The sequence below is a fragment of the Ipomoea triloba genome, chromosome 10 (genome assembly GCF_003576645.1).
Source record: "Ipomoea triloba cultivar NCNSP0323 chromosome 10, ASM357664v1".
Lineage (NCBI taxonomy): Eukaryota > Viridiplantae > Streptophyta > Magnoliopsida > Solanales > Convolvulaceae > Ipomoea > Ipomoea triloba.
In genome coordinates, this window is record NC_044925.1 from 16,037,892 (window position 1) to 16,050,962 (window position 13,071).

General features: G+C 34.3%; 1 long non-coding RNA gene across 1 annotated transcript; it reads right to left on the reverse strand.

The window, feature by feature from the left end:
• Nucleotides 1–9,804: 9,804 nt before the first annotated feature.
• LOC116031358 lies at nucleotides 9,805–12,362 on the reverse strand. Its single transcript, XR_004100580.1, has 2 exons — nucleotides 12,309–12,362; nucleotides 9,805–10,132 (listed from the first exon to the last, which is right to left on the reverse strand). It is a non-coding gene; the product is annotated as an uncharacterized LOC116031358 (long non-coding RNA).
• Between the last annotated feature and the right edge of the window lie 709 nt (nucleotides 12,363–13,071).

Sequence of the window (13,071 nt, forward strand, 5' to 3'; positions counted from 1 at the left end):
GACTTCGCCCACAGTATGATTGATCATACACATAATTACCATGCGGAATAGGCACTTTAAGCTCATCTTTATTCCGTGGTTAACAAGATCCTTCACCACTTTTACTAGAACTAAGGTTTGAAAACATTTTTATACTTTTTCCCTTTTCTTGCATTGAAAATATTTTGGACACACTTGGGTCAATTCCAATACTCGGAAATTAATTCTCCTTTTAACCCAATTCAAAAATCCTCCTTTTCTTTTGCAAAACACTTGGATGATCCACTAACATCCTTTCACAAAAGTAATTTAAGTGTAACAATTCTACACCTTCCACCCCATGTTTATCACATAAGTCTCATATTTGACACCTACATCTCAATGCATATAACATATACATTTCCCAACTTCAACATAGGCATAACACATAACATATATTTATTCTTCTCACTAACCACATATATAATTATGGGTTATGCATACCATATACTATACACAAAATGTGACATTTTACCATATATATATACATAATACAACATTTTATTAACACATACATACCCATATATGTACTTATATATATATATATACGGCTTTCATATATATATATATATATACATAATACACATGTATAAATTATATATATATATATATATATATATATATATATATATATATATATACTATACTATACTACACGTATGTACATACCATATATAGTTACCTAATAGTTATAAATGTATATATATATTACACGTACATACATGCTTATTATATGTACATATATATATATAGCCTAATTACATACACACACCACACGTGAATATATATATATATACCCATACAGTTTCATATATATATATATATATAAGCACAAAACACACACATATATATATATATACTATACTACATTCCACGCACATACATTGCATCCATTTTATAATATACCTAGTGTACTTAAATTAAATATTTTGGCACATTGACAACCACCTAGCACTCATCATATTTCAACCAAGCTATCAATTATCTAGTTTCAAACAACCTCAACCAATTAAAGGGATTCCTTACCTCAACCGGGTTTCAAATTTTGTAGGAGATCCTTGTAGATGATTTTCCCCCAATTCACCTTAAAACCCTAGAATTCCATCAACAACATAACACATGATTTTAAGAAATCTTAACTTAGATTCATGTTCTAGGATGAAAAATAAAGCTATCTACCGAATAAAATTGGAGTTTTACCGAATATTTTGGAGACTTGTGTGGAGATCTTGGTTATGGAGTGTTGGAGCTTGAAGAAGAAGATAAAAATTTCACTCTCCCCTCTCTTGAATATTTCGGCCAACACTAGCAAAATGGGGAAAAAATTTGGTTTTATGATCTAGGTCCACTTGGTTGACTAGTCCACTCTAATATGTGATAAATAATGGTGACAAGTGTCACCTCTTTGTGGTTTGATCTTAAAAAATATCTTGGCTTGGACTGATTGGGATTAAATCAGATGAATTCTTGGTAGGAACTAATTTAATTCAAATAATTCTCGAACCCAAAATTTATTCCAGTCTAAAACTCAAAATTGGGCTAGGTTCGGTACACCGCGAAATTTCGCGAGGTACGATCACAAATAAATTTTGGCTGCTATGGGCTAATCTAATTAAATAGGAAATTCCAGAATAATAGTATGGTGTCTAAAAATCCATTTCCTAGGACAAACGGGTCCGAATACTAGTTCCTAAAATTTTTACGGTTCGTGACCGGGACGTACGATCGCAGCTTATTACTAATTGTCCTTACTTATAATAGTTCTTTTGAGGCATCGGGAGATCATCTCATGAATGTTATAGCCTAAAGAAATATTTTTCAAACCTTAATTTTACTGAAATAGGTGAGGGGTTACAAGACACCTCTTCATCTGGGAATTAGTGGACGAGAAAGAAATTGCTCTAGAACATGTGCCTACGGAGAAAAATTTAGCAGATCTGTTTACTAAACCTTTGGACAATGCTCGGTTTGAAACTCTTCGGGTTGTTCTAGGGATCTGCAAATTTAATTAATTCTTTCTAGTGCATTTGGGTCTTACAGGTATGCTTTCTAATCAATTGTTAATTAATTTGGTTATATGTGTTTTTTTAAATAATATTTTTTTTATTTGGAGATTTAATATGTTTTCCAAGTCTAGCAGATTTTTTTATATATCTTATTTTTCCGCTGCGTATTGGACTACAGGTAATTTTTTTTTAATTCATATGTATTTTTTTTATATATATAAATATGTTCTTTATGGTTTAATGTGTCTGACATTCTTATTAATTGTGATACACTAATTAATTTTTCTCAGTGTTTCAGTGTCACAGACATCCTATCAGATTAGTTTTATTCTTCCTATATCTCTCATATTCTGGTATTTTCAAAATTCTACTCAAACTGAGATTCCTAGTTTATCTGAGATTTCTCTCTCCCTCTTATATTCAAAATACTATTCTGTTTCAGACTATATTATTGGTTTTGATCTCAAAAACTCTACCTGCGTTTTTCTCAGAATTGATTAGCCCGAAATACTTTTTCCTCTCAGTTCCTCATGGCTTCACAAAATCCTTTCACCACTTTTTCCACTTCTGAGGGTCGATTGATTTTAGCTCGGAAAATAGTTCAAGGAATCTCTGATTTTAATCCGTCTGATTGTGCTAAAATTGCTCTCACCTTTGCTCTCAATCCCTCTTTGATAGATGTTTTAACAGTGAAAGAATGAAGATTGCTCTTAGTCTTGGCAAAAAATTGCTCCGAAGTTCCTTGGAAACTACCTGAAGATGGCGTGTTCTCCGCTGCTGAAACCGAGAACCCCGTTCTTGTCGCTGCTGCCCAGACTGTCGCAACCGCGCCTCCGACTTGCCTCACTGCATCGGCCTCCATTGCCATGCCACCGCTGCCGCATGCCGCAACAGGTGCTCCGCCGCCGAAAGCTTCCGCCGCACAGACACATGAGTACGAAGCAGCTGCGCAAATTGCTGTGTCCAATGCACCGCAACCTGCTGTCCAGGATGTGAACTCCACCACCGCACCGTCTGATCTCATGCAAATTGCACCATCTGGAAGTTTTAATTTATCGAAACATGAGATTACAAATTGTACTATTTCAATTGACAATCCAGTGGTTCCAATTCCAAAGGCTGCTACCTCAAATATTGGATTATCAAAAGTTTCCTGCTCTAATTCCCAAGCTGCTACGCTTAGTGCTGCTATGTCAAAAATTCCTCCTACAAATCTTGCGGTCTATTCAGACCCATCATCTGATACACAGGATTGTAAGTCTACTGTTGCGTAAATGGAGAAGATGTTGTTGGAAGATAAGAAGCTATTACAATCCTCTAAAGCTGATGATTTGGATTCTGCTCCTACTAGATGATCAGTTACAAGGATTCTACTCCTACTAGATGATCAGTTACAACCCTTTGTCAATTATGGCAAAAAGGGGGAGAAGTTGTTGAGGGGGAGCATGCAAAGCTCGGTAATGTGGTGATGTTTTACAATTGCAATATTTCTCTTCAATTATTCTCTTCAATTATTGGTTGATTGGTTCTTAATTAGTGTTTCATGCAAATATCTTAGTTTTGGCATAATTAATATCTTGCTTGTAATTGCTTTGCATGTTAACACAACATATCTTAGGGCACATCTTAATGAAATTATTATTTTTGATTGATTATTTTTTATTTCGTGCCTTAAGAATGTATGTGTTTAGTTTTGACAAATAATTGCCAAAAGGGGAGATTGTTAGGGAAATTAATGTATAGTTTTTAATTGGCAATTTATTTGTTAATTAAGTGGTCTAATTAATTATGCCTAAGGTATAGTTTTTAGTGTTGTTTATTTGCATGGATGAGTGGCTCATATTTATTCAAGCAAAAATGTCAGAGATGAGAAAATCAAGGCAAGATGTAGTTGAGTGACTTACCTTGAATTGAGGAGATCAAATACAGGGAAGGAGCTCAGAAGTTCAAGTATAAATAGAGCTGAAGCTTCAGAGGTTTAATTGCTGATTTCACTGAAAAGATCGCCAAAGTTCCCTGCTGTTTTAACATTAAGATCTACTGTTTTAGTCTAAGCCTACTGTTTTAATATGTAAAGTCTGTTATACTGATACAGACTCAAGATCGTTGTAATATGGCTTCTTAGACTAGTTTTGTGCTGTTGTCCTGTTTACTACATCAAGTGGAAGACTTGTTGATTGGCTCGGGAAAGCTGAAGAAGTTGACACACTACCAACTCAGGAGATGGTGATATTTGTAGGTGTAATAGATTAGGCCATCATGGAGGATGGATATCTGATGAACCTTGTAACATCTTTGATCATCTAATGCAGTTGGGTTTCACCTTTGTGTGGCCCCGCAGATGTAGGAGAAGGTGTTTCGAACTGCCTGAACATATCCTGGTTCATTTATATTTCCTGCATTGTTTTTATTATTTATTGTTTCTAATACAGTGATAAATACAGTCGATTAATTTGTTTTAAAAACAAAGTAGGAACCAAGTAGGATATAACCTGCATTCAAGATTCACAATCTGTCAATTAGGTCTTAAATAAGCTTTTGTTCTTCAAGAACTTAGGTTGATACAGCATGGAAGTGGGGCAATCCTTGTTCTAATCCTTGTTTTGGCTAGGATTTATTTGTGCTTGCATTAAGACCAATACCCCCAACCTTTAGTGTTAAAGCAACAATAGAGCAATACCCCTAACTTAACCCATCTTTTCCCTTTGATATCTCTAGAATTAATCTTGTTTTCCTTGGATCCAAAATCACCAAAAATATCTTTGTTGTTAAATACCTTAAACCAAAATGATTTTCTTGGATCCTTATGGGTTCCAATACCTTGTGTCTAGAGTATAGGTAACCGCCCAAGTACGTGCCATAGTCTCAATCCCTTGCAGAACGACATTACACCCATTTTCAATATCACCCTACGCACTACATCAAGAATAAAGACGGATTGGGTCAGTTTAAGCCCTTCGTATAACGACCGGGTTGGAACTCCTTTGCTCGATTCTCGGGTTGGATGGAATTCTCGGTTGGGTCGAGTCTTGCACAAGCCTACCAAACAAATACTTGGACCAATTTTACTACTACTACCACACTAACTTTAGAGAATGAAATACGATCAAATTTAAATTTAAGTCATTTAATATTCATTTTTATTCAAAAATTTATTGTATTATTTGTTTTATAATATTTAAATTTCCCAGAATATTAAGTTCACACGTTTTCGGCTTTGACGACCTTATATTTAACGACAATGGTATAAAACCCTCCTGAACCTCCCTATTTAACGAGTGGCCGAACTTTGGTTGCAAGGTCTACGAACTTTGACACCGACCATTGGCCATTCAACAACTGTCGATAGCCTTTCCCACGCCCCTCCTACGCTCGTCGGTGAAGACTCAGGTGTTTGCCTACTCCTAAGTACGTTTTCACATGATCGTCTTGAATTTCTTGATTTAGCACTGTTGGCCAAATTGAGGCATCTCCTGTGATCCATTCACAGCGGCGATGGTGCCCTATACGATAGTGGTTGGTAGGTGGTGGCTAGAAGATGGTGGCTGGGGGCGGTGGCTATGCCTTGCAGATCCTATAGGATTGAAATTGAAGAGAGGAAAATGACTTCCCCAAAAAAGATGGAAAGTTGTTTTTCAAGAAAACAAAGCTAGTTTTCTCTTAAACGGAAATTATTTTCTGTTGACTTTAATTTTGCACCCTCTCCCAAACACTTAAAACCCGAAAAATGATTTTCAAAAATTATTTTTCGGGTTTCCAAACATACCGTAAGTTTAAAACTAGTTTTAAAAAAATTAAAGAATCAAGCAACTATAATTGAGTGTTGGTAAACTTTTATGCTAAAATTAAAGATTGAGCGACCTTCTCTGTCATAACATTTAATTTGATTAATTATTATTTTTGGTTGAAAATGTATTAGTACTAACCCCACCACTCTCCATTATGTTTGACATTGTGAAATTGACAATTATATTATTTATTATAGTGAATTTTTTGACAAGTAATTTTTTGCTTTTAGTACTATCGACTCTGTTCAATGTAGTATATGTACATAGCTACTTTCTCAACCTACTGAAACACAAAGAGTCAACAGTTGCCTCCATTGAGGCTCGAACCCACTTCCATCATCCATGTGGGAGTGTAAATATGGACACCGGGTGCCACTAGATCATAAGGTCTTTGGCTTTGACAAGTAATTTATGTGATATCACAAAAAAAAAATTAATTTAATTTATTATAGTTACATATTGAAATCGAGGTATCTTAAGATCTCGCTTGAAATAATGTTTAATTAAGAGTTAATTCCATTGTTGGTTCTAAATTTATAGATGACAATCCACTTTTAGTCCCTTTTTATAAGAACATCCTTTGTTGGTCCTAATATTATTGTGACATGGCCATTTTTTGTCCTCCGTCAAAAAAATCATTGAAATGCAGTTGAATATAAGAACATTTCGATATTTTTTATACAAAGTACAAAGTAGGTTGATTGGCTATATTTTATATGTTTGTTGTTTTGAAAAAATCCATAATTGAAGACCAAAATTCCCTTGTATTTTATGAAATTTAAATTGTTTTGTTGATAGAAGACAAATAATGGTCATGCCATAATAATACTAGGACCAAAAGTGGATGTTTTGAAAAAAAAAGACTAAAAGCGGATTGTCACCTATAAATCTAAGACCAAAAATGGAATTAACTCTCTAATTAAATTATGGCAAAAACTTGTGTGAGACCGTCTCATAGGGCCGGTCCAAACATTTTAGAGGTCCCGGGCGAAATTAAAAAAATGGGCCCCTATATGAAAAATTAAAATTAAAATTTAATAATACTAAAAAATAATAATATCAAATAACATGAAATACTATTATAAAACATGAAATACTATTAGAAAATTTTCAACAATTTATAAATACAAAAGTAATCATGACAAAAAAATTCTACGTGCTATGCAAAATTATGCATAATTGCATCAAGATTAACATTCTCTAGCATATCCTTCTCAATACACAAAATCGTCATTAACATGACGACATTGGTCATTTAAATTTCCTTTAGATTGTTTTAAATTTTCATTAAAGATTATGATTTTTTGAAAAAATTATTTATAGCCCTAAATCGCTAATGCCGTATAGGTGTGATGTGTTGCATGTGTGAAGTGTTGCAGGGAAAACAAAAACAGAAAAAATTATAAATAGAATAAAACTTACAAGTTACAACAGACAATGGGGCCCAAACTAGCAAACAAATGAACAATCGTTGATTAATCGAATTGGAAAAAAATTTATTGAAGAAGATGAATGGATTATCCTATTAGGGTATCGATTCTAATAGATAAAAAATAATTAGATGTGCTCGACTCCCCGTGTCGATTCTATTTCTAAATTATTATTGAATTAAGCATCGATTCTCAAGTTCTGCAGTCCCATCTATTCTTAATTTTTTGTTTCCTAATATAATTATAACATTAATTTTTTATTTTCAAATATAATTATAACACTAATTTTTATTTTCTAATATAAGTATAACACTAACTATAACACTATAATATATATATATGTATACATATACATATATATGGATGGGCCCCTTCTAGCATGGGGCCCTAGGCGATCGCCCATCCCGCCCGTGCTCAGGATCGGCCCTGCCGTCTCACCATGAGACGAGTCGGGTCGGGTCGGGTCAAGATGCAAATGTAACACTTATATGCACAAATGTCATACTTATATGCTCAAATGTAATACTAATAAGGAATAAAATTTGTGTTACTTATAAGGGTAAATGTAATATTTTAAAGGAAAAATACAATACTTTTACATTTTGATTTAAAAGTATTACATTTTTCCACAAAAGTATTATATTTGCTCTTGGGTCACACTTGTGTGAGACCGTCTCACAGATCCTTATTCGTGAGACGGGTCGGGTCGGGTCAAAGCACCATGCAAATGTCATACTTATATGTGCAAATCTCACACTTATATGCTCAAATATAACACTAATCAAAAATACAATTTTTGTTACTTATAAGAGAAAAAGTAATACATTTTTCATAATAAGTAATGTTGACAAGTGCCTCTCACTTATAAGAGCAAATATAATACTTTTGAGGAAAAATGTAATACTTTTAAATCGAAATGTAAAAGTATTGTATTTTCTCTTAAAAGTATTACATTTACCATAATAAGTAACAAAAATTTTATTCCTGATTAGTATTACATTTGAGCATATAAGTATGACATTTGTGCATATAAGTGTTACATTTGCATCTTGACACGACCCGATCCGACCCGTCTCATGGTGAGACGGTCTCACACAAGTTTTTGCCCTTATAAGTAAGGGGCACTTGTCAACATTACTTATTATGAAAAATGTATTACATTTTCTCTAATAAGTAACAAAAATTGTATTCTTGATTAGTGTTATATTTAAGCATATAAGTATGACATTTGCACATATAAGTATGACATTTGCATGGTGCCTTGACCCGACTCGACGCATCTCACGAATAAAGATCCGTGAGACGGTCTCACACAAGTGTGGCCCTTAAATTATTAACTTATATATTAATATATTTGAAAATTTGATAGTAATCATTAAATCTAAAGCCTGTAATATAAAGTACACAATTTCCTTGGGTTTAACAATCATTGGGAGACATTTTCCAATCTTGCCTTTGAAATGTCATCGCTGCTTACCTGCTACACGCGTTTTCAAAGCCCTTTAACATAAATCTTTAGTTAATAGTATACTCAGATTTCAAGTATGGCATCATCATCATCTTCATCATCGTATACTCGCATTTCGTATGATGTTTTCTTGAGTTTTAGTGGTGAGACGTGAGAATCCTTTTCTGATCACCTCTATACAAATTTGAGGCGGACTGGAGTCAATACCTTTCGAGATAATGAATCAATCCGGAGAGGCAGGGATATTTCTGTTGAGCTGTCTAGGGCCATAGAAGAGTCGAGAATATCCATCATCGTATTCTCCAAAGACTATGCTGGATCTAGATGGTGTCTAGATGAGCTTGTGAAGATCATAGAATGTAAACAGACGTTGAATCAGATTGTTTTTCCTATATTCTACGATGTTGATCCTTCCGAGGTTCGCAAACAGACAAGCACGTTTGGTGATGCACTGACTCTACACGGACAACGATTTGGGAATCAAAAAATTAATGAGTGGAAAGATGCACTCACAGAAGCTTCTAATTTGTCAGGATGGGATTTGCAAACCATGTCAAATGGGTAAGACTTCTACTACATAAACTCCAAATTTTACTTCATAAGTATTTCTGAATAAATTTTTTGAACTTATAGTTATTGACGAATTATATTTGTTGGTTAATTAATAGAAAATATTTAAAAATCTCCTAGTAAATTTTGTCTGCAAAGTATAATTTAATAGGTTCTTAACATAGATCTGTATTTGAAATTCGAGTATGTTGTTGAATTTTATTTTGTACCCATGGATCTAATCTGTATTGATAGTTCAATATTTTAAAGATGAAAAATTCTCACACTTTTAGCCTATAAGTATGCATGCATCATGTAATACCCCGGTTCTCAAGACTTACACATGTCACGAAATCCGTAATAAACGCTGCGGAAGCTTATACATCATATCAACAGAAAACCGGGTGCTACCGCCACACTTAGAGTGAATTCTATCACCTCTTTGATAAAACTTCCACTCTCAGTGCACAGGCTAAAAGAAATTTCACTCAACATCAACACCCCGAACATCAAAATATAATATTTTAGATATATATATATATATATATATATATATATATATATTAATATCAAAAGATATCTACAAGAGTTTGCCCGACGGGCTGTCATTACAAACTCCGGGTCCTCCACAACCTAACAGACTAGAGTCAGCCAAAACTAAGGTTACCAAAAGATATTTACTGGGCTGACTGGGGTTGCTGGAGTATAGTCAGGGGATGCTGGAGTATAGCCTGGAGAGTAGCCTTGAGAATAGGGTGGAGAATACGGGTCTCTGCCCGACGTGTCATGCAGAATCTGACCAACAAAAGTAGGTCCCGGGCAAACATGATCAGGAGTGTTTGCCGGGCTACAGGATCCCTCACTGGATGACATCTGAAATGACGTACACGGTGAAGTGTAGTTAGCACGACGGCTAAGTAAGGTAATCCATTTGTCACTTCCATCAGGTAAAAGTTTTGACAAATATTTCATAAAGGTAAATACACATTACCAAATATGGTGTCCAGGTCTTTCATAACTGAAATCAACAGTTAATGCCATATAATTACAAGAATATAATGAGTATATAAGTCACAACACATTTCCTTACTCAAATTTCCTAGTTCATCAAACTAGGTTGCCTTTGACTTCTTTTTCATTCAGGCTAGGTTTTCAGCACTAGCCATGTCTATTACATATGTCATTGCCGCAATTATGACCTCTAGTTGTCTTTAATTACGAAAACGCTACTTAGTTTCTGACTAGAAGCAAGAGACCATATTGAGGATACAAGTTTCTTTGACTAGACCGAAATCGGATCTGGACATGGGGATTACGGTCCTGCCCCAAGTCTCATTCATGATCCCTTAGACGAAGGTTCATCATTATGGTCCCTAGTTTGGCCCCACCTAGGTCTATAAAGCTGATACCAACCCGAAAATGACATGAGTATCTATACTTAAGTGTGCACACCCCCACGGCCTACGCCTGACTGAGTGATATAGAAAACTCCCCTGCGCCTGACTGAGTGACGCAGAGACTCCCTACGCCTGACTGAGTGACGCAGAGACTCCCTACGCCTGACGAAGTGACGTAGAGACAACTGTACATATATTGAAGAAAACCATCGGTACTATAGCCCGAGGTAATATAAATGACAAGGTCCTCTTTGACTTCCTGAAACTAAGGTTTTGAAAACATTTTCCTTCCTTTCTCATCTTCCTTGAGTCAAAATCATTTTTGGACATTTTCCACAAAATCAAGTCCCCATTTTGAAATCAATTACCATTCTCACCTTGGTTCACAAGTCTTGTCTCTCAAAACATTTTCCATCATCACCCTACACGTATGTATATATGCATACCACACAACACTTTCCACATATTTATGCATATTCACTTAAGGTACACATACCCAAATATATACATACTACAACACTTTATTTAATTATACATACATACTCATATATGTACATATATACACACATTACCCGTATATATATATATATATACATATTACACATATACACATATATACACACATACCATATATATATACACAACACGTATATATATATATATATATATATATGCTGCCCCATACACACATATAATATGTATACATAATACGGTACATATACTACAATTATATATACATAATGTCACACGTTATACTACTTGTACCTACTTGTTGTATACTATATAAATACATGTACATATATATACATCCTATACATATGATATATATATACTACATACACGTATATATGTATATATATATTGACATATACTATATTCACAATATAGGTAATTTGGCCTACTAACAACATAACATAACATATTTCATAGTATAGATAATTACACATACTAGTACCATAACATGACATATACATATGTGTATTATGTAGAACATAGTCATAATCCACGTCCTTAGCATCACCTAATCACCATTAACTCACTAACTACCTCACAATTATCATTAACACATCCATAATCATACTAAGCATAATTCAGAAAATTTCAGCTTGGCGCAGTCCGAAAGATTGAGCCGGTAAAAATAGTTCCCGAACTCTTTTCCACTTGAAATTTTTATGGTAGGATCCCAACTTATAGTACTTGATGTCCATAAAACGTTTTGGTCATTTTGGTCCGCAAATAAACACAGAAAATTCCGTCTTTGCCCTTGGCAGTGTGCTGTCCGGAATTTTTCTCTCTCTGGACCAGTTTTGGAGAAAAATTCGAAAACCATACTTCCACTACTCCGATCATTATGAAATTTTATATGCGGGTTCTACACTTATAGAACTACATGTCTAAAAAAAATAGGATTAAAATACCTTACCAATGTTTCCCAATAAATCTCGGAAGTTACTGCCAGAATCTACCCTGATTTCCTTTCACTATTTTCACAAGTATAAGCCTATATGGACATAAATATAACATATACAAGCATATCCAAGCTATGAACATGTATACAAAAATATTCCCAAAGCTCCAAAAAACACCATATTTCAACCAAAATCAATTATCCAAATTCAAGTGACTAATTCCAACTTAAGGGAATTCCTTACCTCCACCGGGTTACTAGTCCTCGTAGAAGACTTTTGGAGTTGATTTCCCCAAATTTCACCTTAAAATCCTAAGATCACAATCAACACCATAACAAGAGATTTCAAGAAATTAATCTCAAATCCATGCTCTAGGAAGGAAAATAGAACTATTTACCGAATAAAAACGAAGATTTACCGAATAAAATTGAGACTTGAGAAGGATTTTGGCTATGGAATTTGAAGCTTCAAGGAGGAAGAAGATGAAGAATCCCTCTCTCCCTTTCTCTCTCTCATTTCGGCAAAACACAAGGGAAATGGAATAAATTGGCTTTTATATTTTCCCTTTGGCTTATGGGATAAGATTCCACTTGTGATAAGATCAAACTTGGAAAATAATAAAATAAGCTAAAATATCTTAGCTTAGACTGATCGGGATTGAAACAGATGAATTTTCGGTAGAAAATAATCCAGGTAGAATAAATTCCGAAACTAAAAATTTATTCCAGACTAACCCTCAAAATTGGGCTAGGTTCGGTACACCGCGAAATTTAGCGATGTACGATCAAAATAAATTTTCGCTGCTATGGGCTAATCTAATTAAATAGGAAATTCAAGAATAATAGTATGGTGTCTAGAAATCCATTTCCTAGGACAAACAAGTCCAAATACTAGTTCCTAAAAATTTTACGGTTCGTGACCGGGACGTACGATCGCAGCTTAATAATAACTATATTTCCTTATAAAAATCCTTTTGACGCATCAGTCACTCATCTCAGGAATGTCA